A 22,785-nucleotide genomic window follows, 5' to 3' on the forward strand; every position below is an offset into this window, starting at 1 on the left:
TTAGAGACCATTGTGAGTCCTATGATAGGGCTTTGTGAGAAGCAGAGGAACAAGCATTCTCCACCACAGGGCCATCTCTTGAGTTCCACCTGCTGTTTTCTCAGTCTCTCCCCTTCTCATTCTTGATGACGCAGACATTGGGTCTTTTATTTTCATTCCCCAGATCCGCCAGAGTGTCCACTTTTCTTGTTACTCTACTGTTCCCTTGCTGATCAAATTGGAAGGATGCTATTATTCCATGCTAAGTGCAATGAGCCTCTCATCTCTAGTCTAATCTGTGGCTCATCAGTGACAGTTTTGGCTCCAGTTACTCCAGTTTTCAGTTCTCGATTTCCATTTGGTTCCTCGTTATTCTTCCTATGTCTTAGCAGACATGTACTTTTCTTACTTGTTTCAGACAATCTGTAATTCACTTTTGAATCATTTGTACAATGGTTGCTTTGAAATTATTTTTTAAAGTCATGTGAGCTGACACTGAGATGTGATCTTAGCACTCAGGATGTAGAAACAGGAAGATAGGGCTTCATGACATCCTTGGCTTCAGAATGAGTTAGCGGTCTAACTGAACTGCATGGAAACCTGTTTCAAGATGAAATAAATAAGTAAACAAATGAATGAATCCCTTTTATGTACTTATTTCTAATATCCTATTTATCTTGAGATTGGCATCTCAAGATCTTCTCATAATGCTTTCCTCTGAGCTTGGCTTAAGTGATTTTCTATTTTATCCTTGCTATTTCTAATATGAAATGCTGGATTTTAATGTTTTTAGGAGGCTGTTGACTTTTGATGTGTTAAGTGGGTGTGTATATTCAGTTTCCCATTTGACTCCACTATCACCACCCAGCAAATACGCATTATGAAGGCATGTTCTCTCACTACAGATGGCTGGGGTGGAAGATCAGCTAACCTTGGCCCTGCAGATATTTTGCAGTGAAAGTGGGACACACATGGCTGGCAGGTTGGGGTATTAGGTCATTTCCCTGTTGGGCCCCTCTGCTCCCCGGTGCTGGGGGCGGTAGGCTGACTCATACTTCTTTGTTGCTGGAGCACTGGAGGCAGAACATTAGCTCCACTTGGCCCTACTGACACCAGCAGAGGAGGAAAGGGAAGGAGAATGCCAACTAGCTCAGCCTAACACTGCAGCATTCAGTCTCATTAATGCCTAGCAAAGATTGAGTATTTGTTCACCACTAGATTCCCCAAGTGGAGAGGTAAGTAGAAAGTCATCTCACTCTGTTTTATATTTTCTCATTATTGTTGCCACATTCAAAACTTGCTGGGGTTCGGGGAAGGGGAGAGAAAGGTGCTTTCCAATCCCAACTTTTACTGTCATGTACACTTTCATTAATATCAGAAGTGGGTGGTGACTAACCTGTCAATTAGACCCTGATAGTAGTAACCAGATTGGAGAAAAAGAGGACCATCTGCATCCTGTTGGTAAACTATGGGCAGTCAGCTCCTTCCTCAGCTTACCAGTGTCACAAGGTAGAAGGATCTGAAATCCGTCTGATTTCTCAGGAAAAGAGATGGAACAGTAGTTCCTCATTCTGCCCTGTAAATACCCATTGTGAGGGAACTAAAGTCCTCCGTTCTTACCATTCTGAGGCTAACAACATTGTTGAAGACACAGACTGGAAATAAATTCAAAGATGTATATAAATGAAATTACAAAATGAGTTATGAGGGAAAAGTACACAACCTCATGAGAAAGAATGCAAGCTTTCCCAAGAAAGTGGCATTTCAGGCCTTCCAAGATAAGGGATCAGTAATATGAAGGTGAGAGTATTCCAAGCAGAAGAGCTATCAACTGAGATGGATGGCACTGTGATGACAATGGACCTGTGTATTCAACATAGTAATTACAAGTCTATAATGGTGACGCTAAGATAGCAAAGTAATGTCAGAGTAGTGTTAGAGCACTAACATGTTCCGGTAAGATGCTCCAGTTGGTAAAAGGGCTCTCCACACAAACGTGACAACCTAAGTTTTATCCCTAAATCTCACTGTAGAAGAAGAAGAGCAACTATTCTAGAAATGAAGTTGTTCTCTGACCACAGCATGTGTCATGCATGTATCCCTTCCTTGACAAAGCACGAAATAAAATTACTAAAGAGAGAATTAACAAGTACCTGACCTTCCTGGTTTATGAAGCTTATGTTAAGGACATGAGAGTTTGTTTTGCATTTTAAGTACACAAAGAAAGCATTAAAGAATTTCAATAATAGAAGTACATTTTGATTTAACCATGAATGCAATAAAACATTGGAAACAATAAAAATACCACAGTGTCAGGGAAGTATGAAACCAATTAAAAAAACATCTGGGAGGTCTGCCTTGGTAGAGGTTGGATGCTGAACAGAAGGGACCTGTGGATGGGTCCTGGCTGAAGACTAGAGGTTGGTTGTAGAATAGGCAGGGTTGGCTGAGACTAGGCTGGGGTATATGATATAGGACCCAAGCTATCGCTGGTAGGTTGGGGAGAAGGCATGGGTGAGGAAGTCAGAAAGACTCACTGGAATAAGCCCTGGAAAAAGAGATAGAAGTCTGGAATATCTTTTTGAAATTATAATGTAATAATACAATTTCCTGCTTCTCTTTCCTCTCTGTCCCCCATATATCCCTGTTTTTCTGTCTCAAACTCTTGGCCTCTTTTTCTTTGTTTTATTCTCTCTCTCTCTCTCTCTCTCTCTCTCTCTCTCTCTCTCTCTCTCTCTCTCTCTCTCTCTCTCTCTCTTTCTCTCTCAACATGCAAACATAACATGGTATTGGATATTAACTTTGGGTGTTCTTCCCTGAGAAGATAATTTCTCCCACTCTCAGCATCCTTACTGCCTATAGTTCTGTCTAGAGTTAAGGCCTCTTGAACTTTCCTCCTTTCATGTTAGCATGTTGTTGCGCGGTAAATGACTATCCTTCAAGCTAAGCATGTTCCATCTTTTGGAATTCACCCGAGCCCCTCCCTCTTGCAAAAGATCATCCCAGCTGGGTTTGTTGGTGGTTTAGCACTTCCAGTAGAGGGAAGGGTGGATCAGGAGATGAGATTCTAGCCTGAGTATCCAATTGCTCTCTACCACTTAGCAAATCTGCTTGTGGCCTGGGGGAGGGGCTACAGTGAATAAAGGCCAGGGAAGACTAGAACAGGAGCCTGGCCCATCTATACAGCTAGGGGAACCCTTATCCCAGTCCTGTAAGATTTTTCAGGTGTGGCCAGTTTTGGGAGGAAGTCTAAGAAGCCAAATAAACCCATTGGTTCTCCAGAGAGAACTTTGTGGAATCAAGCCTCAGCTTGTGACATGGACCTTAGGAAAAAGGGGTAGATGATGATGCCATTTCTCCCCTTGTGAAAGAATTTTAGCGACACTTCATATAGCCTGCAGGATATAATAAAACTGAGGGTGATTTTGGGAAGAACAATGGGGAAGGAGACAGATGAAGTTGTCTTAGTTGCTGTTTGCAGAGGAAAGTTTGACCTGATGATATGCCTCTGTAGGGCTGGGGGGGGAGTGGTTGAGTCACAGACAACGTGGAGTAGAAAGAGAAGTAACTCAAGGGAGACTATAGAGCAGAAGCTGTTGGTGGGCGAAATCCCAGGGTAGCAATTATATTCTAGGTGGTATGGAATGGCATGGCTCTTTGATGTTGGGTGTGGTTTCACCTCAGAGTATGGGGATGCTCTAAGAACCACCAGAGTTGGCAGCCCAGAGGGAGATAGCAGGTGTAAGAGGGCACTTGCTGTGAAAGGGTTAATTGAAGCTGGCACCTTTGGTCTTGGCCTCCAACTTTGCAGGAAAACTGGATAAATGAGAAGGAAAAACGGAGGTATTGGTTTGCCTTTTTTTGTGTGTGTGATTGGGGGCCAAAATGGAAAGAGAGGCCTAGTTAGGTCAGTAATGCAGAGCTTGTCCTGTGACCCCAAAACCTGGAAGCTATCCATGGAGTCTAGTAGAGATGAGGAAGGGAGTAATTAGGAGCAATAAAGATATCCAAGTTATGACGTTTGATACAGAGAAAGGGAAAACTCATCACTCAGCACACATATGGGATCTTAACAAAGATCTGGAGAGAGAGAGAGAGAGAGAGAGAGAGAGAGAGAGAGAGAGAGAGAGAGAGAGAGAGAGAGAGAGAGAATGGTAATCAAAGAGTAGTCAAACTCAGGAATTTCAGAAATTACGGGAAATCTTTAAATAAACAATGAAATAATCTCTCACAGCCTGACTTATGAGGCTGTGGAGTATGGGAGTAGATAGAATCAGCCTGAGTTTTGTAGAAGCACAGAAACTGGGAAATGCAGCCACATGCCCTTCCTTGAGACACAAACTGCATAACCTGATACGGTACAAGGGGAATCAGTATCTGACAGATTGGTTCATTTGTGCCAATTGGTCATCACCAGTGCATGGGTATCAGGGGCTGGAGGATACTAGAGGAAGGATAGGCACTTCTCAAAGAACTACATCTGAGGAAAGCATTGTGTGATGGGGACTTCTCAGAGCCCAAGAGAACAATGTTCACCAGAGACTTATGGAAGAATTAGATTTAGCAGGGACTTCAACACTGGCACGGAGCTTCAGCAGATTTGCTGAGTCCTTTGGTGGGGCAGAATTTTACAAAATAGGACAGGCTGTGGCAGTTCTAAGTAATTCAGACCAGCATGTAAAATGTGTCTATAAAGTGAGAAACAACCTAGAGATAAGTAGAAGGCAAAGCAGAGGAAGACGTCTGTCTGGGCTACTCAAAGGCAAATCTGACAAGATTTGTGTGAAGCCAGAGTTCCCTAGGAAATAAAACAGCTGGGATTTTCTGTGATCACCTGACACTGAGACTAAAGACAATAGACATTTAAAGTGCTTCAGCAAGGCGCTCTCCACAGTCTCCCTTTTCATTATGAGATGTTGGCTCAGGACCTTGTGTCACTGGGCTGTCCATCTTACGTATAAAGGTTTTGTTAAATATAGATAGCACAATGCTAACCATTGAGCATTTTGCATATTTGAAGCCCCATTTAAGAGACAAGCTATTGCTCCCAAAGAAGCAAGCATGGGGTATTCTTTCACAAAGGGTGCAAAGGTCAGGCGCTGCCCTGGAATTCTTGGGAACTTTATGGTTGGGTAAGACACAAGTGATAACTACCAAGGTGATTGGGTGAAGTTTGCAACTCTGGGCCTGTAAGTGCTAGAGTATCCAAAAGGTAAAACAGGTGCTTCTAGAAGCTACAACATTGTTAATTGGGAATCTCAGTGCTAAGAGTAGGTTACCGCCCTTAGGGCCATTGGCAACAGAGGCCCTCGAGGCTCTTGAACCCATAAAAGCTCTTGTTACACTTGTTGGTTGTTTTCCAGGACTGAGTGGTAAGACCCTATTGTGGAACCAGTTGAGTGTTTTTCCTTCCCAGATTTGGAGAAACAAAGGTAGAACTTGTACCCTCCCTGCAAACTAGCTCCTGTAGTGCCAGAAGTCACTACGAAGGATGCTGGGGAGAACTATGCCTAAAAGTCCTACTTAGCTGTGGATCCAGCATGCTTCACGGTGGAAGTGGCAGGCAAGATGTACCAGTTAGTACAATAGTGGCCTCAGGGCTGGGATTAGAATCAACTTTTGATAGGACTTAAGGTTCACTTCACAGGGGGAAATTCACAGCTAGTACTGAGAACTTTAAAACCTGTGACCAAGGAAGTTGTAGGCTCCAGAAGAAAAGCAATTGACATTGAATGGCTAAATGATATATACCAGCTAAAGTACCTCCCCATATTTGTGTTTAAAATCATGGGTTATTACTAAAATCTGTGTCTGCTTGGATGTTTTTCCATCTGCCATTATTAGTACACATAGAAAGTTACTGATCACTGAGTTTACTTTTTCTGTATTATTTCTTTTTCAGTAGTGATTTACTTTCCCCTAGGAATAAATTCATACAAAAGGGCACTTCCTCAAGATGCATGCTCACTAGCATGCACCTTATCCGTTACAGTAATATCACATAGTTGGATATGGTGTAATAAGGGTGTACTACCAGGCACGCAGTGGGGCTGAGGCAGGACAATCATGAGTTTGAGATCATCTTGGACCATGAAACCCCATCTCAAAAAATTAAAAAAATCAATAACAACAATAACAACAACAAACCAAAACCTTAATCCAACCAATCCCTCCAGCCGCCCCACCCCCACCCCCAATTCTTCATATAAATTCATCTTTTGGAATCAGCTAGTTTGTCTTTGAGACTGTTTTCTGAGGTCAAATATCTACGGCCAGGAGCAAAAACTGAAAGCAAGATGTTGGCTCAGAATAAGCCCTCAATAAATATATGTTGATATTAGAATAAGTTCAATTTGATTTATTTTAGTGACAATGCCCATAGTTTAACAGCTTAGTTTAAATGACAGGAGTAATTTACAAATCCATAAATATTTGGAGCAGGATTTTTCTCTGCCATGTGCTTAATTATTTATTTTATGGAAATGTGTTTGCATGTATAATTAAAAGCTTTATAGATAAGCTAGGCATTAGAGAAGTTTAAATTTAACATTTTACAAACCAAACATCCCATGAAATTTAATCAAAATTAAACTATATTTTTATGTCATGTTATTTAACAAGCAAGAAAGCATTCCTTATAAAACTTGTTTCTCAAAACAAGAGCAAAATCACATTTGTAGGGAAATGAATGCAACTGGAGATCTTCCTCTGAAGTAAAATAAGTCAGGTACCGAATGATAAATATTGCATGTCTTCATTTATATATAGAATCTAGATTAAATTAAAACCGAAGTGGGACTATTAGAGAAAACAAAAGAAACAAAGAGGAGATGGGACAAAAGTAGTTAGGTAGTTCAGGTAAATTTGATCTAATCTGTGATATGCATATATCAAGATATCATAATGAAGCTGATTTTGTGTAATTTCAGTACACTAATAAAGAAAGTAGGAAAAAATCTATTAGATGAGTAGAAAGTTTTAGTGTGGGAGGGTAAGGGAAACGTGCAACAGTAAAAAAGAAAGTAGTAGGGAGATGACTATGCTATTTTCATATATTAAAGATATTCTATATAAATATGTTTAAATGTTCTGAATACCATTCTGTATAGTATGTGATAATAAAAATATAAACAAAATATTATATGTATAATAATTTTAAAAAGTTTTTTCCTAGAGCACATCTCTCTCAGTCAAGATTCACTCAGAAGCAAAAACTACTTACTCTACTTTTCTAGGTATTTAATGTAAGGGAAAGGTTTTTTTTTTTTTTTTTTTTTTTTTCATGTATATGTTGGCAGTGCTTAAAGCAATGTGTTCTAAATAGAGCTTCCAGAAGGGAAACTCAGAATAACACCTCACAACTAGTCTGCCAGAGGCTCACTTCAGGGGAAAAAAATGAGGAATCAGAACCCTCCCACTGGAACTGTTAAGTGGAAGTACTCAAAGGGATGGCTGGTACTTGAAGACTTGGGAAGCCTCCATTGCTGCAGCTACCTTTCAACCCATGATTCAGGTGTCAGGCCACTGTGGCTGAGAGCATCCTCCATTACCAATACAATTGCTTCTGAACACCAGCTAAGAGAAAGGACATTGGAATGCTGATGCAGAAAAATGCAAAGACTTTAAGACTGCTTGCTGGCCACAACAATCAACGCATTTGCAGGAAAATCACCCTTAAATCACAGCTGCCTTTTAAATCTCATGAAAGTACATCTAATTGGTAGAAACTAATTTGCATCCAGAAACAACTGTACGGGAGTCTCAGAAATGGAAATTTAAAGTTCCTAGGTTTGGCAGTGAAGGAAGGCATGCTAGAAGGAGATGGGAATGAGTGGTGATTTCACTTCATTAGATTTACTGCCTCCATTGCAACTGAACATTGTACATATTTCTTTCCAACTTTCAACTTCTAAACACCGAATAGCAGGGACATGATGGCAATGTCTAACATAATGCACCTGTTTCTGAGAAAAGAATCTATGTTCATATTCTACCTAAATGCAAGATCCAGCCACAAAATCCATCCCTGCATGATGATTAGCCATTTTATGGTTTTGTTCTAATTGCTCCTTGATGTATTGCAACCCCAAAACTATTAACACATGAGGGGCAAAGGCAGGAAAAGCTCAATTTATCGGACAACTTGGGCTACACAGTGAAACCCTGTTTCAAAAAAGTGTCTGCTGGGTTGTAATTAAGTATTTAATAGATTTTGGGTTGTGCTGCTCATGTCTATTCTCCCAGGGAAGACCCATGACAGACCAAAGCATGGATACTACCAAAGTCCAATTTGGTGAACCAATGTTTTTCCTTGGGGTTACTTAAAGTAATATGGTTATAACTTATAGTAATATAGTAATAGGTAATATTACTTATAGTAATAGAGTAATATGGGGTTACTTATAGTAATATGGGTACTATAGGAACAGATACAACCCAAAGGAACAGATACAACCCAAAGATAGATGCATCACCAAGGCTTACCCCACCATGGGTACCAGCTCACTAAACCTAGGAACTTAGAGCACACTGCACAGCTGGCTACAGGCAGCTCAGCAGGTTGCAGAGTGTCTTTTCCAGGTGCCTCAGTTGGTCTAAACCTCTTCCAGGCAGCCCTGCTGGATTCTGCTTCTTCCAGTTGGCAGGTCTGGTCTCAGAGTCTTTTTTGCAACTGAACTCCTTCACTCTGGCAAGGAAGGGGTCCAGTTAATCTGGTTAGTTTCAGGGAGTTCTTGAAGCTATCTTTTTTTAAAAATTATTTACCTCCCCACTTAAGATAGCCGGATGGAATGTTGTTGGTCTCAAAGGAAAGTGCTACACCACAACCGCTATGCTCAGCAAAGCTGTTATTCAGTCTTTAATGGAATGATGGGAAAAGAGAGCAAAAGAGCTGTCTTTCTTGGCACATAGTAATAAGACTGTGAGTTCCAGCCCAGCCTTAGCTACAAAGAAAGTTCCACACCAGCCTGGACAAGAGCATGAAACCAAGTCTCAATAAAATAAAAATTAAACCTAAATCCAAAAAGTTGGGAGGGATGTCTCACAACAGTGTTCTCAGAGTTCACCGTGGACTAAAGTTTTGATTCCAACAATCCCAGAGTTCAGCACAGTATCAGAGTTCTGACTCATGTGATCAAAGAGGTCAGCCACCGGCCTTTTCTGATTCCGGGGCCCAGCCAGTTCATAGAGTTTGACTTCATCTAGCTGCCCTTGGATCATCATGCATCCCCATCTGTGGCTTTGCTGTCACTAGTCAAACTAGATCATGTCAGGAACCCCACATAGGAATCCAGCTTTTACCAGTTCCTACAAGTGAACTTCATACAGACATCTGTTTAGAAGATTCATAGACAACAAAATGACCAGAGGAGGAATAGTGGTAATGCATTATAAAATTATCTCTTACTTTCTAAGAGACTAGAACTTTTTCTGGATCATGCAGCCAGAGTTAACAATACACCTTGAGGTCACTTAAGTCTTAAGACGTCTAGCATACTGTGTACTCAGACTGTTTGTTAAATCTGCCTTTATGAAAGCAATATAACAAACCAAACGTGCTTGCTTTAGATTTCCCTTTTATAACCTAAACAAATGTATAAGTGTAATCTTAATTTAAGTAATTTTTTATGTCTCTGACCGAAGAGTAATATATATGCATTTACATGTGCTTTGATAATTTCCTGAAGACAGAAAATATAGGTTTATAGAAATGTTTTAAATAAATATTCACTGTAAATGTTGAACTCAGCATTTAGTTATTTCTTGATAAGCAATGATACTTGTAATAATGTTTATTATCTGAGGCTGTTGGAGTCAGTTGGAGTTAGTGATTAATTCCTTGTAAAACTCTTAAGTATTTTTGTAAAGTATCCCTTATTCTTTCCCCATGTGATGCTTTCTGTACTGTTTAATAAATACAGAGAAATGTCATTTGTTAGGAGCAGACACTCAGAAACAGACAGACACAGACACAGGGACAAATTCACAAGGCAACCTTTAAAAAGACACAGGTTCAGGCACATACACAGACATACAGGAAGACCGAGGGCACAAAGAGAACAAACTAGAGAATTCAAAGGCAGGTTTGATCTTGGTTAAATTACATCAAGGGGAAATACTTTGATTTTTTTCCCTTAATGTGACAGTGATACATTATTGATGATTCTGAGTTTATTATTAATTCACTCAAACTGACCACAGGGAAGTTAAAACTGGAACACAAGTCCATTCCAACAGATACCCAACACAACAAAGAAATACAAAGATCATGACATAGCAATCCATGAGGATACATTGCTAACCTCCCACTTCTCCTATTATAGAATGTAAAAATCACAGAGATAGTTGAAATGTTTAAGAAATATTTAAAATTTACATTTTGAAATAATTAATAAACTTATATCAAACAGAAATTTAAATGTAAAGGGAAATTTATGAGTGAAAATTCAATAAGTCAACTGAAGCACTGAAAAATAACCAAAGAGGAATACTGGAAATGAAAGAAAATGTCAATCAAATAAAAGCCACATTAGAAAAGGAAGAAACAAAATTAATTACCTGAGTATGCCAGGAATGCAGGTTAGTAGTTTTCCAAATGAGAAGATAACAGACACAATTTGCTACCTGAACAGTCACCCAAAACTCTCTATAAAGCTGGAGCATCCATTTTAGCCTTCTGGCCCAATATATCTGATAGATATATATGTGAGGCAGGAACTATTGAGGACTTCCTTATCTTGTCTTGGTAGTTTGTCCATCGACTCTGCCTACATCCAAGCTTGACCTTTTTAGGGCAGAATTCTGTCTGTGGTAGAAAGAAGGACAATTTGCCCACTGGCTTGTTTGCCACATTTGAAGCCATCTCAGTAAGGAGGTTCTTTGATGCTCATCATTCTCTTTGAGGTAGGCTGGGTGTTGCCAAGAGTAACCTGTCTCATTGTCAGTGAATCTTTAAAATAATAAAAACATTTTTAAGTGTAATATTCTGTATGTCTCTGAGGTTTTTGAAGACCTTGTCTAACCATTTTACCTTATCTGTCTATAGAATCGTATCTATATGTTGCACCTAACATATATACTCTTGTGATAAAAAATAGACTAGCAATTGATATGACCATGATTTGATCAACTAACAATTAACTTGTGTAACTTATTTAGTCTAAGCAGCCTACAACAGCACTTTCAAAGTATTGGAAGTAAACCTTGTATTATAATTGAGTTGTATGGGTATAATACCTCATATTAGAGTAGAAAAATATAAAATATGTGTGAAGAACAATCTTTTTTTTTTTGTTTTTTGAGACAGGGTTTCTCTGTGTAGCCTTGACCATCCTGGACTCACTTTGTAGACCAGGCTGGCCTCGAACTCACAGCGATCCGCCTGCTTCTGCCTCCCGAGTGCTGGGATTAAAGACGTGCGCCACCACGCCCAGCTTTTCATGAAGAACAATCTTACACTTGAATTCTATAACACTGGATCTAAAATTAAACTTATTTTGCTTCTATATACAAAATTCTATACTAGTTAATTAAAAATAACCTTGTGAGGTTGAAGACCAGATAGTTTAGTTCTACAATTAAGCTTAGTTGTTGAGGAGTTAAGATGTTTTTAGGTCTAGATAGATGTTTTAAGTTGATAATGATGAGATATGGTAGACATTTATTTATGTTCAGAATTTTAGATGCACCAAGATAGGAAAGATGGTTTCTTCAAGGCTGTCAAATACAAATAGCCAAAACACTAAGAATGTAACATTTATATAATTCCTGATTGTATCATGGTTCTTCTTGCTATAGGTAGTTTAATATATATATGTATATATATAATATAAATGTATATATAAAAATAAAAATGTTTAGTAAAAAAGAAAAGGAAGAAACAAAGTTAAATGGATAAGGAAGGAAGGTAGATATAGAAAGAACTGGTGGGAGGTGAATATAATAAAAATATATGAAATTCTCAAGGAACTAATAAAATAGCTTATAAAGCTATAGAAAAGACACACAGAAGAATGAACTTTTAGGATGGAAGACAATAACGCAATCAGACCTATATAATGAAAAGAAAATATGAATGATAAATGGTCTTTCTAAGAATCCTGGGAAACATTCAAGACCAAATTTAGACTTCATCTGGTAGAAGAAGGAACATGGATAAAAACAAAATCCATGGAGATTATTTAATAAAATTACTGCAGAAAAAATATCAAACTTAGAGAACAAAGTAAACACCCCAACACAAGAAGTATTTAAAACCTCAAACACACACAACTAGAGAAGAAAGTTTCCATGGTATATCATACTCAGGTTAGGAAAAAATGTTAAGAAACAGTCTGAAAAGCAGTGCTGTGAAATGTTAATTTGCATACAGTAGCAGAAATATTACAATAACCTCAGATTTTTTACCAGTAACTATAAAAGGCAGAAAAACATGAAACAAAATATTTCAATCTTAAAAAATTTCAGTCTTTGAAAATAAATAGCTATGAACCAAAGATGTTATACTAAGCAAAGTTACTCTACAAAATTGATGGAGAAATGAGAATATTTCAAAGCAAACACAAATTAAGGCAGTTAATGACAACCAATCCAGAACTGCAGAAAATATTAGAGAATACTATAGAAAATAAGAAGAAAGACAGCCTCTTCTATGAGACTACATCTAAATATATACTCCATGAAAGGAACAGATGAACAAAGAAAAGAGGAAAAAACAACAGCCATGTCCAGTACAGCAAATCAGCCAACTCCAAAAATGAAGAAGAGAGAAGAAAAAGTAAGACCAATGATCCAGTAAATCAGAACATCACCTAATAAATTCTTTAAAAAATAACAAGCTTATCATGATTGTCGGCTAGGTCTTGGTAGGGGTTCGAAGTTTAATGTCTATATTCTCCTTGGCTGGTGCCTTAGTTTGAGGAGGACCTCAGGACCCAGATCTGCCTAGCCAACAATCATGATATTCTCCACTGTTGAGTGGAGAGTGAGATCTGACTCTCACACGAACTCTGGTGCCCCTTTTCTGACCATGTCCCCTGGAAGGGGAGGCCTGGCGGCACTCAGAGGAAGGATAGCAAGTTACCAAGGAGAGACTCGATATTCTAAGAGGATATATAGGGGGAGGAGGTCTCCCTCAATCACAGACATAGGGGAGGGGAGAAGGGGGGAAGTGGGAGGGAGGGAAGAATGGGAGGAAACAGGGGAAGGGCTAACAATCGAGATGTAATATGAATAAAATAATAAAATGGAAAAAAAAAGAAAAAATAGCGAGCTTGAAGCACAAATGGCCTCAGCTCACCAAGAGAAAAGCTGTAGGCCAAACAACTGGATTAAAAATAAATAGGAATCAACTGTCTGTAACTTCCAAGAAAAACAGTTAGCTAAAAAAGATATCCAATACCTGAGTACTGAAGGAATGGAAATCAAATTACCAAGCAAAGAGAAACTGTAATTCAGACAATAAGACTATTTGTGTATTTAATAGACTTGGTATCAAAACCACCCAAAAAGATACATATTAATAAAAGTAACAATATATCGATAAGTTGTAGCAATTGTTAACATTTATGTACTGCATACCACAGCCCTCAATTTCATAAAACAAACACTAAAAGACATAAAAAGACACATAAGTCCTGACACAGCAATAGTGTGGGATTTCAGTGCTTTACTTGTCTATTTAGACAGGTTTTTCAACTAAAACAAAGAGATTTCATAGCTTAAATAATACCATAAGGGCTCTGTTTCCCGAAGGGAGGAAGTGGAGGGCAGGAACAAAGGCAAGGCAGGCTTTCCTTAGTACCTCTTTTTAAAAATATTTTTATTAATTTATTCATATTACATCTCAATGGTTATCCCATCCCTTGTATCCTCCCATTCCTCCCTCCCTCCCGCTTTCCCCCTACTCCCCTCCCCTATGACTGTGACTGAGGGGGACCTCCTCCCCCTGTATATGCTCATAGGGTGTCAAGTCTTTTCTTGGTAACCTGCTGTCCTTCCTCTGAGTGCCACCAGGCCTCCCCATCCAAGGGATGTGGTCAAATATGGGGCACCAGAGTTAATGTGAAAGTCAGTCCCCCACCCTCCACTCAACTGTAGCACCTCTTTTAATTGAGGGAACAAAGGCTAGTTAAACCTTCAGGAAGTGGGTAGAGGTATTCAAGGTGAATGTATACCATTGGCCTGGGCCAAGATGCTGGGAATGCCTTATTTGCATGAAGAAGAAGAACTGTAAGTGCTTGTTGGGCATGACCTTATAAAGAGAAAGGAAGTTTAACCAGGTTGTGACTACTAGATGGCCTCTGATGGGCAAAGGTGGTGGTGGGGGAACAAGACTATGTGCAAAGGTAAATGTATGTCCCAGGCAGAGGAGAGAGTGGCCATCGAGGTGAGATTTCTGGGGTTGGACAGGACTCAACCCCACTCCTGTTCCAGACCGGCTCTTTCTGGTTCCAGGGTACCTTGGCCCCACATAAATATAGTATAAAACAACTATTTAACAGATATATACAAAAAATTTAGCCAACAGTTAAAAACTACACATTCTTCTCATCAACACATAGAACATTCTCCAAAATTGACATATCATAGACCTTAAGAAATATAAAATAGTTAATTAATTATTTGTATACTATCAGACCATGGTAGAATAAAGATAGAAATCAGCAACAGTAGAAAGTACAAAATTACTTGGAGCTGAAAAAAAAAAAAAAAACCAACACATTTTTAAAGTGAACATTGTGTCACTGAAGAAATCAGAGGGAAAAAAAAAACCATTGTTGAAGTCAAATCAAAATGTGGCTACAACCTACCAGAGCCTTGGAGACACAGCCATAGCAGCCCTTTGATAGCTGTAGGTGCTCATATATGCAAAAAACAGAAATTTGAAATAACCCACCTGATGATACATCTCAAAGCTCTAAGCATAATAAAAGAAGCCAGTTATTAAGTTTTTATATTTTTTTTGCCTTTTTGTAAGTCATTTACATTTAGAAATGCAACTATTTCTTCTAGGTTTTCCAGGTTTTGGAGTGAAAGTGTTCAGAGTATTACTTAGTGATTGTCTGGATTTCATTGGCATCTTTTATACCAATATCTTTTCATCTCTAATGGTAATTTTGGTAATTTGTGTCTTCTCCCTCTTTTTGCTAGTTTGGCTAAGAGTTTGTCACTCATATCTTGGCCGTAACCACAACTATGTTGCTGGACTTTAGGACCACACAATAGAAGAGAAAGCATGATTGGGACTGGACAGCTGGGTAACAACCCAGGACTAGGTAGGCCATAGATCTTAGAAGAGAACCTCCCACTGTCACTTCTTTAAAGCAACGCAATTCCTAACTTCTCTCTAAAATCCTTATACTCACAGATGAGCGTCTCTTCCATTTCATAGAAGCTTCTGTTTGTAGCAAATGGAGACCATTACAGAAAACTACAACTGGTCATAATGCAGAGATTGACAGATCATGAGGACCCCGTCCCTAACTGATACAACATAACTTCTGCACCTAAAGCTCAGGGAATATCACTGAAGATAGGGTAGAAAGATTACAGGAACCAGGGGATCAGGAAGTCGGCTGTGACAGAGAATCTTCATGCATAAAACTTCAATAAGTCAGACAAAGCAAGATCTGACTGAACAGTACATCAATAGACATGCTAACACAAGAAGTGGGAATTGCATGGATCCCACCTCTACACAAAGAACTATAGGCAACTAATAACTGCTGAGGGAAAATTAGCCCCTCCCAGGGCTGAGCCCCCATCCGATTTTTTAACATAAAGTGTTCAGCCCTGAAACCATATATACACAAACCACACTAAACACACTCAGAAGGTTATAGTTATATATTTATTCATCTGTTTGTTTATCTAAAATATGTGTATAACAATAATAGTAAAAAAGAGATCATAATTTGAGGGGAGATGGGGAGGGACATGGGAGAACTTAGAGGGAGGGGACATGGGAGGACTTAGTGGGAGGATAGGAAAGAGGAGAAGTAGTGCAGTTATGTTTTACTTTAAAACATTTTAATGTAAAACACACAAATACAATTTCCTCATAAAAGAAAGCCCAGGACTATATTGATTCCCCGCCAAATTCTTGTGAACTTTTAAGGAGTGAATTCAGGTTCAATGTAGGTTCATTAACTTTTTGGTGTCGTTCTTTATGGAAGTAGAAAGAAGCAATCCAGAGATGGGAGGTAGATTTATGGGAAATCATAAAATAAACTAACAAATGAAACCCCCCAAAACACAATGATAATCAATACAAGAATGCATATGTGACTGCAAATTATCACAAGTAACCAGAACAATCCTAAGGAGAAAGAACATAACGGGATATTGCAATACCTGGCCTCAATTTATAGAACAAAGTTACAAAGGAGACAGATACTGGCATAAAAACAGACAGACCAATGGAATAGAATAGAGAACTAAGGAAGTATGGTAAAGTTTATGGGGACCTAATTTTTGAAAAAATGTGTAATAAATATGCACTGGGGAAAAAAGACTTGCTATTCAACAAATGGTGCTGGCAAAACCCAGTGTCTTCTTGCAGGAGAGTGAAATGAGAGTCATCTCACTCACCTTGTATAAAAACCACCTAAAAGTGGATCAAAGACCTTAACTTAGAACCTGAAATTCTGACAGTGGCAGAGGAAAACAGGAAATGGACTTCGAAATAAAGTTTTAGAAAAGAACTATTTGATCAAAACTCCAAGAATCACCAGATGGGACTACATGAAATTAAAATGTTTCTGCACAGCAAAAGAAACCATCAACAGAACAGACACCCCACAGGATGGGAAAACATATTTATCTGCTGTTCTTTAGACAGGGGACTTATACCAGAATATACAAAGAACTGCAGAATTAAACACCAAGGAAATAAAACTGCCAATCAACAAATGTGCTAAAGAAATGAACAGATAGTTCTTAAAAGAAGAAACACAAATGGCTAGTAACAATTGTTTTATGTTTCCCTTTTTAAAATTAAGTTATTTATTTACTCTACATCCTGATCAGAGCTTTCCCTCCCTCATCTCCTCCCGATCCCTTCCCCTCCCCTTCCTTCCCTCTCCCAAGCCCTCTTCCCTTTTTCTCAGAAAAGGGGATTCCTTCCAAGGATATCAAGCAGCCTTGACATATTACTTGCAGTAAGATTAGGTGCATCTTCTTCTATTGAAGCTAGACAAGGCAACTCAGAGGAAAGGGATCCAAAGGCAGACAGTGTAGTCAAAGAGAGCCTCTGCAACTATTTTAAATTGTGTTCAACATCCCCAGTCATCAAAGAATTGCAAATTATAACTATTTTGAGGCTCCACCATACCCAACTCAGAATGGCCATCATTAAGAAATCTGACAAAAAATGTTGTGGGGAAAGAACCTTATTTACTATGGGTGGGAGTGAAATTTTTTACATACCTATTATCAAAAAGAGTGTGGAAGTTTTTTTTTAAAAAGTAAAAAAAAAAAAAAAAAAAAGCACTATGGTATGACCCAGCTATATCATTCCTTGGCATATATCCAAAGAACTATATCTCCTACCACAGAGATACTTAAACATAAATGCTTATTTCTGTTTTATTCATGACGGCAAAGAAATGAAAACATCCTAGATTTCCATCAACAGATAAATGGGTAATGAAATGGATATATATGATGTGATTTTATTCAGCAGTACAGAAAAGTGAAATTATAAAATTTGTAGGGGAATAGAGGGAACTGGAAAACATACTAAGTGAGAGCACCTAGATCTAAAAGTTGGAAGAGGAGCAAAAGGAAGTAAAAATCAGTGATAAGGAAGAGTGGGGTGAGCAAATACAGGTCACATGACTAAAATATATATAACAGCAATTAAAGAAAAAGAGGGAATAGGCCATGAATTTAAGACAGCAACATAGGGTGGCGGTACAGGGGAGGGGTACTAGAGAGGAAAAAGAAATGGGAAAATGATGTAATTATATATTAATTTTAAAACGTAAAACTAAACTAGAAATTGAAAAAGAAAAAAACCAATGTACATATTTATGTCTGTATATAAGCAATGTAGAAAATATGGGTTACTATTACAATTCTCAGTTTGAATCTTGTCTGTGATTATAAAGTACTCCTTTTCTATCTTTCATCTACCCTTTTGCCATCAGCTAGCATTTCTGAAAATAAGAATGTTTTATTTCATTTTAATTAAAAATTTAAACAAAATATATTTTGATCATATTCTTTCCCTTACGTCAACCCCTTGATCCTCCTCATCTTCTTACCCATACAACTTTTAGTTAGACATTTTACTTCTTAAGGTGCCTGAAACTATTCTGGGGAAATAATTTCTCTAGTCTTCTATTAAGTTTTCCTTTTGCTGGAATTCAAAATCACTTTCATCTTGGCTACCTGCTGTCCTTCCTCTGAGTGCCACCAGGTCTCCCCCTCCAGGGGACATGGTCAAATATGAGGCACCAGAGTACGTGAGAAAGTCATATCCCACTCTCCACTCAACTGTGGAGAATATTCTGACCATTGGCTAGATCTGGGAAGGGGTTTAAAGTTTACCTCTTGTATTGTCCTTGGCTGGTGCCTTAGTTTGAGCGGGACCCCTGGGCCCAAATCTGCCTATCATATTGTTCTACTTGTAGGTTTCTAGGACCCTCTATATCCTTCTACGTTGCTATTCTCCCATGCTTCTCTCATCTAGAGTCCCAATAGGATGCCCTCCCCTCTGTCCCAGTTTCCTGGTAAGTGAAGGCTTTCGTGGGACATGCCCCTTGGGCTAGTATGCAGATATAAGTGAGTATATACCATTTGATTCTTTCTGCTTCTGGGTTAACTCACTCATTATGATCATTTCTAGCTCAATCCATTTATCCACAAATTTCGGGAATTCCTTGTTTTTAATAGCTGAGTAGTATTCCATAGTGTATATGTACCACAGTTTCTTTATCCACTCTTCTACTGAGGGACACTTAGGCTGTTTCCATGTTCTGGCTATTATGAATAAGGCTGCTATGAACATGGTTGAGCAAAGTTTCTTGTTGTGTGCTGGAGCATCTTCTGGGTATATTCCAAGGAGTGGAATAGCTGGGTCTTGAGGAAGCCCTATTCCCATTTTTCTGAGATAGCACCAGATAGATTTCCAAAGTGGCTGTACTAGTTTGCATTCCCACCAGCAATGAAGGAGTGCTCCTCTCTCCCCACGTCCTTGCCAGCATGTGGTGTCATAGGGGAGGGGAATAATGGGAAAATGGGGGGTGGGAGGAATGGGAGGATACAAGGGATGGGATAAACATTGAGATGTAACAAGAATAAATTAATAAAAAAAATTTAAAACAAACAAACAAACAAACAAAAACAAAATCACTTTCATCTCTGCCTCAAACACAGCCTACCTTGATATGTTTTTGTTTTTAAATAATATTATTTTTCTTTTTGTACATATACATTCATATTATTATCCATATATAAAATAAACTGTATACATCAAGAAGAACCACGAAACAATCAGACATTATATCAATGTTACTTTTATAGCATTTTGGTTATTTGTACTTGGCAACCTTGGAGAAAACATCTTTCCTATCTTGGTGAGTCTAAAATTCTGAATGTAAATCAATATCTATCGTATCTCATTGTTATCAACTTAAAACCATCTATCTATACTTACAAACATCTTAACCCCTAAACAACTAAGCTTAATTGTAAAACTAAACCATCTGGTCTTCAACACCATCAGAGACTTGAGAAGGAATAAAATTAATTACTTGGGAAGAAAGGAAATGCACATTAGCAGCTTCCCAAAACGAAAAGATGACAGAGACAGTTTGCTACCTGAACAGTCACCCCAAACTCTCTATAATGGTGGAGCATCATCTTCAGCCTTCTGGCCCGATATATCTGACAGAGGCATTTGTGAGGCAGGAACTATTGAGGACTTGCTTACCCTGTCTTGGCAGAGTTTGAACATCAACTCTGCCTGCACCCAAGCTTGCCCATTTTTACGCAGAATTCTGTCTGTGGTAGAAATGACATTTTCCCCAGTGTCTTGTTTGCCACATTTGAAGTCATCTCTATAAGGAGGTTCTTTGATGCTCATCATCTTCTTTGAGGTAGGCTGGGTGTCACTAAGAGGTTAACTGTAGCTTTAAGAAATGCACAACTATTCTCAACTCAGCCATCCAAAATTCAAGATTGCAGGTGAAGTTACAGTTCTACAGAGTCTCCTTTCCTACTTCACTTCATTTGAAGTAGCACTAATCTAGTCTTTCTTTTCATGACTTTTTTGTCCTAATTCGCTTGTTTTGCGCTGGAAATGTACTCTTAAAAGATATAGTCTAAATTGTTAGCTATGTTAAACTTATAAAATAGGAACCCTGGTGTATGAAATAACTAGCCTTTATTCTCATTTTACTTAATGTTATTTTAATAAAATTCACACACAACTATAATAATTATAATAGTTCATTCAGTTTGACTGATATATATATATATATATATATATATATATATATATATATATAAATGAATTACGTGTCTGTACTAGAGTTTATTCATTCTGTCTCTCAGTGACCAATGTTATGGTTCTTTCTCAATATCCTGTGTTGTGAGCAATATGCTGTGAACTTTCTTGAACATATTTCCAATTGCAGTGTAAGTAAAAAAAATTTTGGCTGTGTATATACCCAGGATTGGAAGTTCTAAGCTATGTATCTTACCCATGTTCAACTTTTGGAGGAAATTTCTACCTGTATTTCAACTTTAGATACTTGTAGACATTACTTTTTGTTAGTAAATTGTACATAACTTGGTGTATAACATTTCTTCTTTGGTCCCATGTATTTCTTATTCTGTCAAATGCCTCTTGTCGGTTTCTTTTCTTTTCCTTCCTTCCTTCCTTCCTTCCTTCCTTCCTTCCTTCCTTCCTTCCTTCTTTCCTTCCTTCCTGCCTGCCTGCCTTTTTTATTAAGACAGAGTCTCAGGTATAGACAAGGATGACATGAAACCCAAAGTGGAGCCCAGGCCGTGATTCTCCTCCTTTAGCCTTTCTAGTGCTGGGATTACAGGTTTGCGCCACTCACCTGGCTCCTTTCATTCATTTTCTACTAGGTTATTCATGTTTCTAACAGCTGTATGGAATTTATGTATCTCTCCAACTAATTATTGATTGTTTTGGGGTACACTGGATAACATCTTCCAGAATCTTCCTTTTCTTATTCATATTCCTTAAAGTGTTTTGAAAAATGAGTCTCGGCATAGTTAAAAATTCTAATCCTTTTAGAATATCACTAAAATATACTGCTCTTTCGTTTACTAAATCTTTTAATCTATGCTTTCATAAGGTTTAAATATGGACTTTGTCTATAGTATATATCAGGGGCATATGGTAACTATCTTACCTTCTATAGGGCAGGGTTTGTAGTAGATATTATTTAAATTTGACTTTATTTTGGAATATCTTTTTTTTACCACTTATGGTGATTAAAAGTTTTGCTAGGTATAGTAATCTCGGTTCCTGGGTATAGCATCTGTGATCTCTTAAAGTCTAGAGCACATCTGCCCAGGCCCTCCTGGCTTTTAGAGTCTTCTCTGAGAGTTCAGGTATAATTTTAATAGGTTTGCCTTTATGTGATGCTTGCAGCTTTTGATATCCTTCTTTGTTCTGTATGTTCAGTATTTGATTATTATGTGGCAAGGGGACTATTTTTGGTCAAGTCTATTTGCTGTTCTATATGCTTCTTATATCCTGATAGGCATCTCCTTTAAATTAGAAATGTTTTCTTCTGTAATTTTGTAGGCTGTTGTTTTGTTCTGTTGACAGTGTCCTTCACCTTACAGAAGCTTTTCAGTTTCATGAGGTCCCATTTATTAATCATTGATCTTAGAGCCTGAGCTGTTGGTGTTCTGTTCAGGAAGTTGCCTCCTGTGACAATGAGTTCTAGGCTCTTCCCCACTTTCTCTTCTAATAGATTTAGTGTGTCTGATTTTATATTGAGGTCTTTAATCCACTTGGACTTTAGTTTGTGCATGGTGATTAATATGGATCTATTTGCATTTTTCTACATGTAGACATCCACTTAGACCAGCACCATTTGTTGAAGATACTATCGTTTTTTCCATTGTATGGTTTTGACTTCATTGTCAAAAATCAAGTGTACATAGGTGTGTGGGTTTATTTCTGGGCCTTCGATTCAATTCTATTGATTAACAAGTCTATTTCTATGCCAGTACTATGTTGTTTTTATTACTGTTGCTCTATAGTACATTTTGAGATTAGGGATGGAGATTCCTCTGGAAGATCTTTTATTGTACAGGATTGTTTTTAGCTATTTTGGGTTTTTGTTTTTCCATATGAAGTTGAGAATTGATCTTTCTAGTTCTGTAAAGAATTATGTAGGATTGCATTGAATCTGTAGATTGTTTTTGGTAAGATGGCCATTTTACTGTGTTGATCCTCCCAATCCATGAGCATGGGAGATCAGAAAGATATCTTTGTAATTAATAAAGACATATAAAAATATCCCAGGACCTTTGGTGTTTTATCTTTAAAATATAAACGTTTATGAAGTTCCTGTTGGTAATGCATTGTGAACATAATATTATCAATAATATACATAGGTTAGTTAGTGATGTCCTATGAGCTAACAAAAGACCACTGGGTTACACATTTACTACTAATTCATTATTTGAATAAGTTCTTTGAATAAGATGGTGAAATGTACAGAGAAGTGGATTCATGTTAGGGCAATGAAAACTGCTTTGGGTCATTTCTGCCTAATGATACATAGAAGGAAAAAAAAGCAATGGACAGAATGC

The sequence above is a fragment of the Acomys russatus genome, chromosome X (assembly GCF_903995435.1).
Source record: "Acomys russatus chromosome X, mAcoRus1.1, whole genome shotgun sequence".
In the NCBI taxonomy this organism is placed as follows: Eukaryota; Metazoa; Chordata; class Mammalia; order Rodentia; family Muridae; genus Acomys; species Acomys russatus.